This window comes from Octodon degus, unplaced genomic scaffold, assembly GCF_000260255.1.
Source record: "Octodon degus isolate 3935 unplaced genomic scaffold, OctDeg1.0 scaffold00085, whole genome shotgun sequence".
In the NCBI taxonomy this organism is placed as follows: domain Eukaryota; kingdom Metazoa; phylum Chordata; class Mammalia; order Rodentia; family Octodontidae; genus Octodon; species Octodon degus.
In genome coordinates, this window is record NW_004524661.1 from 2,795,520 (window position 1) to 2,805,478 (window position 9,959).

The following is a 9,959-nucleotide window of genomic DNA, read 5'->3' on the forward strand; positions in this document are numbered from 1 at the left end:
GATCAGCGGTGGCAGCGGGCACGTACTCACCGCTGCTCGCTGGTTCTCGCGCTTCGCCATGACCGAGTTGCCCCCGCCGCCCCCCGCCTCGACCGAGACTGACACGCGCGGCTGGCCGGGCGGGGGCGGCCTCGGGCGACCACCCCGCTGACAGAACCCGTCCCCGCCTCTCCCCACCAGTTGAGCTGCTGCCGCTGCCCCTCGGTGGCCCCGGGCTTCCTCTCCACGCCTGAGGCAGCGGGTGGCAGCGACGGGCGGCCGCACTTACCGGCGGCGCGGCCAAGCCCCCCCTGTCAGCGCGGGGCTGGCGGGGAGAGAGGGAGGAGTGCAGGGCACCGCCTCCCCGCGCGCCACGCACCCGCCTGATTGGTCTGGTTCACTCCCCCGGCGCGACCCCACCAGCCCCTGCGAGCGGCACTCCGGCAGCACCGGCGCACATTTGCATATTTGTGCCCGCGCAGCTGATTGGCCGGGGTGCGCAGGGGCGGCTGTGACCGCCACGGCTTCCGTCGCCGTTTGGGCAACGTCGGGCTTCCCCAGAGGGAGGATCCCGTCGCTGCTCCCCGTCCCTCGCCGCCTGGCCCGACCTAGGGCACTGGGCGGCGGGAGGCGGGGTCGCCGCCCTGCTTGCTCCAACATGGCCCCGCCGCGCAGCCGACCCAATCGCCGGCGCGGTTACTCCCGGAGCCCCAGGCGGCCTAGGGGCGGGGAAGGTCTGGGACCGGGCGCCCTCTGGCCGGAGCGTGGAGCAGTGCAGGAGTCCCGGGCTCTCCTCGCCGCCGCCACGTCAGGCCGCGCCCTCGCGACTGCCTCTCCCCTAGCACCGCCACGTCAGGCCCGGGCCGCGAGCTGGCCGGCGGCGGGGTGGACGCCTAGGTCACTCACTCGCAGGGCATCTCCCGGCCCGCCGAGGGTTCCCACAGTTTTCTTTTCTGAATGGCCGTGGATTCCGCTCCACAGTGTCCTTGCTTGGTGAAACTCCGGCGACCGCGCCGGTGCTGCAAAATCGGGAGCACGGGGAGCAATGGTGCCGCGATGCAGGCCAGGTGTTCGTTCGCTCAGTACCTGCCGCGGAAAGGGCTCCAGCCGAGGAAACCCGGGCAGCAAACCCTGATCCTGAGCGCGATCAAGATAGAAGAGGCTGCACCCGAGCCTGCCACTTAGAAGAGAAAAAAAGAAGAAACGAAAGAAGAAGGGAGAAAAATTAAAAGGGGGTGGGGAGACAGGAAAACACTGCCCCGCGGAGGCGCTGGGACACCTGGGTTCCCTCCTTGTCACTAATTAACCGAGTGACCTACATCAAACCTTAACGTGTCCCAGGGCCTCGGTTTTCCCTTCTGTAAAATGAAGAGGCTGGACAAAGTTTTTTTAAAGCCTCCAGCTCTAAAATTCTGTGGGTCTTCACTTTCTGGCCCATGACTGACCCTATTACCTAATTGAAAATTGAAGATCTAAGCTAAAGTGTGAGACAAAAGTAATTGAATACTTGAATTTTAATCAGTCTATCGGTGTTTGTTTAAACTATTTACTGTTTTCAAATTCAGTGTGGGTGATGTTTTAACGTTTGCCTTCCAGAGAATAGAAATCCCAAATTCCGTCCTCCACAAAGGATCATCACTGTCTTGTTTATGTCTGGCCAGGTGGATCAGCCAGGTTATACCCAGTGCTAGTGGCTAAATTATTACATTCTTTATATTTGCTCATAAAGTGCTGGAAGAGTAGATAAACACAACTCCAGCAGAGATATTTTGAAGGGCCTGGGAGGAAACTTTGGCAGAAAGAAGTTACAATTACTCCTTTGATTGCCCTGGGGGATACTTAATAACAACTTCATACTGCAATACAACAAGGATGCACAGAAACAGTTAATCTCTGAGCTCCCTACACTACTACTTATTTGAATACTGCTTTAGTTTGTAAATGCAACTTGTTGAGTCAACTTTAAAGCCAGTAACATCTCATTTATCTGGCACAACAGCAAAAGTACCTTATATAAATGAAAAGCTTGGGCTAATTTAAAGAATTGTCTTTTTCTTTCTCTCTCTCTTTTTTTTTTTAAATTTTAGGGAAGGGTCTACAGTGTGTTCAGTGTCTTACTACTAGATTGGACTCATAGTGATCCATCTGTTTACAGCCTCCCAAGAGCTGGGATTACAGGCACATGCCACCATGCCCAATCTTTAAAGAATTTTCCATCATGTTATCAGATGGGAAACTTCCATCATTTTTGGAACGCAAAATTCTGAAAGTTACTTGGTGATTAAGGATTTATCAATGTTATCGTATTCTAATATGATTAATAAATGCTTTCTACAAACAGTATGTAGAATTTATTCCACTGAGCCACAGCCCCAGACCAGGACTCAGGTTTTCAGTAAAGTTCTTTAAGAATTTATGGGCTAGGGCTGGGGAGATGGCTCAGTGGAATAAGCACTTCCCTGGCAAGCACAAGTGCCTGAGTTCAATCCCTGGTTCCGCCAAAAAAAAAAAAAAAGAAAGAAAGAAAAAAATTAATGTAAAAAGAATTTGTCTGAGGCCAGACTTCAGTTGCACAGGGTAATATATCTAGTTCCTAAATTTTGATGTTCTGTGTCTTCCTCTCCCATAACTAGTTCTAGAGCCCACATACCCAGAAACCTATTACAGAGAATACCACTAACATTTAAGAAATAAGTGAAACCTAGTCACTCAGGCTGTCAAAACAGAAAAAAAAAAAAGTACAAGAGTTCTATTTTGACAGACTGAGTAACTGGATTTCATTTCTTTTTTTAATATTACGTATTTGGTATACGGTCTCACGATGCAGCTTAGACTCCTAGTGATCCTCCAGTTTTCAGCCTTCCCCAGGGCTGGGATTACAGGTGTATGCCACCATGCCTGGACTCGGGTGCCACGCAGCGTGATCGAGGGCAGGGCTGGTGCAGCATGAGGTACCGGGTATCAAACCCTGGTCCCTGTGCTTGCCTAAGCAGGCACTTAGTCCAGTGAGCTATCTCGCTGGCCCACTTATTTCTTAAATGTTAGTGGTATTCTCTGTAACTGAGGTTTCTGGGTATGTGGGCTTTAGAACTAAAGTTATGGGAGAGGATGACACTGAACTTCAAAATTTGGGAACTAGATTTATTACCCTGTGCGGCTGAAGTTTGCGAGAATCAGTATGGAAAACAGCAAAATCTAGCAATGCCGGCCTTCCATTATCATCAGGCATTGCAGTATGCAAGGCCAAGCAGCACCCACATTCACCGGGACCCATCTCCCGGGGCTCTAGAGCAAGATGGCTTCCTGTCTTTCAAAGCAAACAGGCTTGTACCTGAGGATATAATGATTTGTTCCCAGAAAGCCTTTACTATAACAGGTTCTCAACTCCCTGAATGAAACAGCCCATAACAGGTGTTATTTACAGAAACTGAACTAGTTGCAAGCCTTGTGTTGGGAGTTCATAGTCATAGCTAGGTACAGTGGTACACACCTATGGCCCTAGCATTTGGGAACTATGGAAGTAGGGCGAATGGCTGCAAGATTTAGACAGCCTGTGCAACATAATAAGTTCAAGACCAGCTTAAATTACATCAGGATGGGCTGGCGAGATAACTCAGTGGTCTAAGGTGCCTGCTTTGGCAAGCTTAGACAAATGCACAGGGACCACACTTCCATCCAACAGCACCACATGCCACACCAGCCAGCCACACTCACACACACACCAAAAAAATACATTAGGAGACTCTCTCAAAACATCGAGCCAGGCTTGGTGGCAAAAGCCTGTGATCCCAGCACCAGGGAGGCTGAGGCAGGAGGATCATAGTGAGTTTGAGTTTGAGACCAGCCTACACTACAAAGTGAGGCCAGCCTGAACTGCATAGCAAGATGCTGTCTCAAAAAGTAAAAAAGATATATATATATAGATATAGATATAGATATAGATATAGATATATAGATATATAATTTCATTTTATCTTTACAACCACTCATTGAGAGGATTCTTTTTCCAATTTTACAAATGAACAAGTTCAAAATCTACCCAAGTTGCATAGTCATTGAGTCACAGAAATAATATTCAAACAAAGCCCTGCTGGCCCCAAAACCTATTACTTGGTGGTCCAAATCCACATTAACTTTTTCTTTTTAAACTGCTTTGGCATCTCAAAAGGAGCACTTAACCTGCAAAAGCATTTTGATTCAGTTACCAAAGGATTATCCGACAATTCTATTCAATTTGTGGAGTTTCCCTGCAAAGTTTCCATTCTGGCAACTATGGATCACAGAGTACAACTTACTGGTGAACTTCAAGATAGAAGCATGGCTCTGGGGGCAACAAGATCACCTGATTTTCACAATTTGGGTGAGAAAGAAGTCATATTTATGGGTTAGAACAAAAGTGATTTCATTTCCCCTGATCACAGTTGGAAAAAATGATACAGATCAAATCTGAAAACTATGGGCTGGTGAGATGGCTCAGTGGGGCTAGTGAGATGGCTCACTGGTCTAAAGCACCTACTTAGAACAAGCTTAGCAAAGCACAGGGACCACGGTTCAATCCCCCAGCACCACATGCCAGCCAGCCCCGCCCCCTGGTGGGCTGAGCTGGCCACACACACACACACACACACACACATAAATAAATAAATAAATAAAATTTTTTAAAAAAGATCTGAAAACTAAAAATAAGCACTAGACTCTTAGAGATACCTGCAGAAATGAAAGCCACATGTTCTAGAACTAATGAAGACCCAGTATATGAGGACCAGCCCCAAGGTGCCAAGAGGCTGACAAAAAGAGGCAGAGATGGAAGTCACCTGGAGTGCAATTTCTCAGCAGATTTCCTGACAGAGCTATGGTTCTGGGTGGCAATAAGATCAGTTGGATCTTGCAATTTGGGTCAGAAAGAAGGGCATATTTATGGGTCAGGTCAAAAGTGACTTCATTTGGCTGGAATGTGTCTGGTTTGTCTTAAGATAATACTGAAGAGTATGGTGCATCTCTTGAGCCAGGGAAGCACCGCATAGAATGCTAATGGTTTTACCTAGAATGGTTCACTGGGCAACAATGCAGGTAAAGCTGAGGGTTAGTGCAGGACAATGGTGGTAGTTAGGACTAAAGAGGGCTACAGCTGAGTTAAACTGGGTCCATAAACCATGGAGAAATAAATAAATAAACCATGGAATAGTCAACAAAACAACTCTAAAAAAGACCAAAGTTGTCACTTCCCTGGCAAGCGCAAGGGCCTGTGTTCAATCCCTGGTTCTGAAAAAAAAAAAAAAAAAATCAAAGTTGAAAGCCTCACATCCTGATTTCAAAACTTACTATAAAGTTACAATAAGAAAGTATGGAGCCAGATGTAGTGGCATCCACCAAGTAATGTTGGCACTCCAGAGGCTGAGGCAGGAAGATCATCATGAGTCATGAGTTTAAGACCAACCTGAGGGCTGGAGAGATGGCTCAGTGGTCTAAAGCACCTACTTGGAACAAGCTTGACAAAGTATAGGGACCGCGGTTCGAACCCCAGCACCACATGCCAGCCAGAGCTGGCCATACACACACAATAAATAAATGTTAAAATAAATAAATAAATAATTTTTTAAAAAAAAGACCAACCTGAGCTATATAGTGAGATTTGTTACCAAAAAAATAAAATAAAAGTTGGTATTGGTATAAGGACAGGCATACCAATCAATAGAATATGAACATTTATATGTATGGTCAGCAGAAGAATGGAGGCATTTAAGCTGGGAAAGAATAATCTGTTAAACAAGTGGTACAGGGACAACTGCACACATTCATTCTAGAGAATTAAGCTGGCCTGAAAGGCTGAGGCAAGAGCAGTCCAAGTTCAAGCCTAGCCTGAGCAACCTGCCAAAAAGTGAAACCCTACCTCAATAAAATACACCAAAAATAGGTTTGGAAGCCACAAACAGTGGCATACATTTATAATCACAGCACCTAGGAGGCTGAATCAAAGGGAGTTTCAAGCCAGCTGAAGCATAGTGAATTCAAGGCCAGCCTGAACTACATAGTGAGACCCTGTCTCAAATGCCCCTATAAGTGCGCAGTGGGGAGGGGTGGTGTTTACAGATGTAGCTCACTATAAAGACCCTGTGTAGATCTTCACTACTGCTCCCACCCCTCAAAATGAAATTGGAACCCTACCTCAAACTACACAAAACAATAAGTCAAAAGGGGCCACACATTAAAATGTAAGAAGTAGAACTTCAAAACTCTAGGAAGAGGCTTGGCATGCAATCCCAAAACTTGGGAGGCTAAAGGAGGAGGATCATAAGTTCAGCCTGAGCTATATAGTAAGTTCAACAGTGGTCAAAGCTACAAAAAGGGGCCATGTCTCAAAAACACAAAACTCTATGAAGAAAAAGGAGTGAATCTTCAGGATTGTGGATGAGTTCCTTTTACATAACACCAAAATTATACTTGACAAAAGAAAATATATATAAATTTGATTTTGTTAAAAATTTGTGCCAGAAACCAAAGGAAAATATAAACTGAATTTCATCAAAACAAGAAACTTTTTGTGCTTCAAAAACATTAAATACAGCTACTTTTGCTTAATTCAATGAGAAGAAAGATTTGTACTAATAGTGTTTGGACAGGATATTCTATCTACATCTTGTACTACGGATAACCACTAAGAAGATAACAATGTACAATGTATTAGTTATTGAAACTGTCCTATTAATCAGTTTTGAAACTGTTTCATTGATATTTGTGTCTCAGTAAAATAAAATAAGCATCATTAAGAAAGTAAAAAGACAGGGGCTGGTGAGATGGCTCAGTGGTCTAAAGCACCTACTTAGAACAAGCTTAGTGAAACACAGGGACCGCGGTTCAATCCCCCAGCCCCGCCCCTGGTGGGCTGAGCTGGACACACACACACACACACACACACACACACAAATAATAATAATAATAATAAATAAATAAACTGAAAAAAATCATATAAAAAAAGAAAGTAAAAAGACAAAACACAAAATGAAAAAAAATATTCACAAATTAGATATCTGAAAGTAGTATCTAGAATATATAAAGAGCTCACTGAAGTATAAAACAAAAGAGAGGGAGAGAAAGAGTTCTTGCAATTCCACAATTATTTATTTTTTTTAAGTTTTAAGTGACCAAATCACCCAGAACTATGGGAGGCTGAAATAGGGGGATCACAAGTTCTAGCCCACTCTGGGCAAGTCACCAAGACCATTTGAGAACAGAAAATAAAAGGGCTAGGAATGAAGCTCAGTGTAAAGAACCTGGGTGCAATCCCCAGTGCCACTCCACTCAAAAAAAAACAAACAAACAAACAAAAAAAAACAACACAGTCAAAGCATCTGAATCAACTTTTATCCAAAACAGATATACAAGCAGCCAGTATGCTCATGAAAAGATGCCAGCACATTAGTTGTTAGAGAAATGCAAAATAAAAACCATGATAAGATAATCATGGGCCAGGGAGATAGCTCAGTAGAATAAGCACTTGCCTGGCAAGTGCAAGGGCCTGAGTTCAATCCCCAGTTCCACCCAAATAAATAAATAAGATAATCATACCTATTTGGATGGCTATAATAAAAATGACAAGTAGTAACACATGTTGTTGAAGCTTTGGAAAAATTAGAACCCTACATTCCAGGCATGAGAATGATACCACCATCTTGGGAAAGTTCTTCACAGAAGTTAAATGCAGTGACCATATGACCCAATAGCTCAAGAAAATGAAGACATAAGTCCACAAAAAAACTTCAGCACAAATGTTCATAGCAGAATGTTTGATAATAGCCCCAAAGTGGAAACAACCCAACAGTCCTTCAACTAATGAATGAAAAAACTATAGTTTATCCACATAATGGAAAGCAGTATTTTTTTTTTTTAATGTATTTGGTACAAGGCCTCACTAGGCAGCTCTGACTCCTAGTAATCCTCCTGTATCAGCCTCCCCAGCGCTGGGATTATAGGTGTGCACCACCATGCTGGGTTTCATGTGGGCCAGCTCCACATGCCCAGAGGCGGGGCTGGCATGACCTGTGGTGCTGGGGATCAGGGATCCAACAGGTCCACACGCTTTCCTAAGTAGGCGTTTAGTCTGCTGAGCTACTTTGCTGGCCCAAAACGTAGTAGTATTCAGCCATAGAAGAAGTAAGCACTGGACACATGGTACAGCAAAAATAAACTTTGAAAACAGAACACTGAGTGATAAAAGTCAGGTACAAAAGGCTTCACTGCCAGAGCTATTCACTGGATAGGAAATGTCCAGAATAAGGAAATCTATATAGACAGAAAGTGGATTAGTGGTTGCCTAGGGCCAAACTGGGAGTAATGGGATGAGGCAGAACAGTGACAGCCAATAGGCACAGGCTTCCTTTGGAAGATGATGAAATTGTTTTAAAATTATGTGGTGGTTATATAACTTGAATAAACTAAAACCACTAAAGCATGAAACTCAGGGGTAAGTAAATGTAGGGGCAGGGCAGGTAGCTTAGGGGCGTAAGTGCCTGCCTGGCAAGTACAAGGTTCTATGTTTGATCCCTGGTACCATAAAAAAAGTAAATATCATCTCATTAAATTTGTTTTTTATTGCAGACCAAATTAGAGAAAAAGGAAGGATACAAGGAAAGCCAACATTTTGGCCCTAACCTTCTAAGGTCAATTAAGACTCAGGACATATGAGAACTTGTACTGTAACGTCATGTACCTCGGTAGTGTCCCAAATTTTCTGATCAAGAAGATTATGGGGCCAAAGAGGAAAGTGATCGATGACGTAGAGTGTGCCTAAGGAGAGTCACATGGGGAGAAGACACTCTCTCAGGCTTTCACAGAGAGCACATTGGCCAAGCAATGGCCGTGACTCATCCACATGGCTGCACTGATGAAGGTTCTACAATCTGAGGTACAGGATCTCAGGACAAATCCTGAGGGCATTTCACTGACCTTCTCAGACCAAAAAGCTACAACTCTTGTTGCATAGGTCCTGCTTTACCTTGGTCTTAACCATCCAGTAGAAAAGTATGAAGTCGAAATATAAGAAATAAAGCCATGCTGTTGGGTTGAGCTGTGGGGGACTCAGGTCAATAATTTCTGACATTGCCAGTTAAATATAAGACCCAATGCTATTATGGGCTACTGGACTCTTTTAGAATATTTTGCTGAGTTTACACACCTATAATATTCAATAACGGAACTTAGAAAAAAATGGGGTATACCGATGAATGTCCATTTTGTATCTGTGTATTCAAAGAGGTTGGGATTGATATATAGTTGCATTCTCTTAATGAATAGAATGATTTGTTCTAATGGTGTTTGTAAATGGGATCACAAGTTCACATCTTGTACAGCAATTAACCACTAAGAAGAATATATGCAGTGTATTATTTGTTGAAACTGTCCTTCCGATATGATTTGAAACTGTCTCATTGCTATCTGTTTGTCAATAAAACTTTGAAAAAAAATAAAATAAAAAAAATAAAAAAATAAAAAATAAAAAAAAATAAATAAATTTGTTTTTTAGAAAGATGATGCCTAGACAGTAACTTTCAACAGTAACCTTACTACAGTATTGTATACATTTAAATCCATGTGGACACAAGCTTTGACAAAGGGATGTATTTTAGTTACAGTGACAAAACTAGCTAAGCAGCAAATACTTTTTTTCAATCTGAAAATTGTTGTAGTGGCCCTATTATTTCTTGTATTCAGCTTACTGGTTTTGTGAATTTTGTTATAATTTACTTTTGTTTGCTTTGTTTTGTTTTTCACAGTGCTAAGGATCAAACCCAAGGCATCTAATAAACCAGGGAATGCTCTGCTGTAACTGAGCTATATCCCGACTCCTGAATATACTTAAATATTTGCATCAGATAATATAGGTAAGGTGTTATGTTGGCTACAAAGAAGGGATTATTATTCTCATATAAATAATAGTAAAGTAGGAATGATAAATATATAATAAATAAATATATAATAAATAT

At 43.2% G+C, this 9,959-nt stretch overlaps 1 protein-coding gene across 7 annotated transcripts in view; it reads right to left on the minus strand.

Annotated features, from left to right (window-relative positions):
• Chd9 (chromodomain helicase DNA binding protein 9) overlaps window positions 1–9,959 on the minus strand; it is a 225,957-nt gene that overhangs the window by 195,420 nt on the left and 20,578 nt on the right. Inside the window, exon 1 of one of the 7 annotated variants that reach the window (XM_023721769.1) lies at window positions 31–283. The exons of the other annotated variants lie outside the window; for them this stretch is intronic. The gene's annotated coding sequence lies outside the window, so the exon portion shown is untranslated. Of the gene's footprint in view, window positions 1–30; window positions 284–9,959 lie in introns of those variants that run through there. 7 annotated transcript variants of the gene reach the window in all.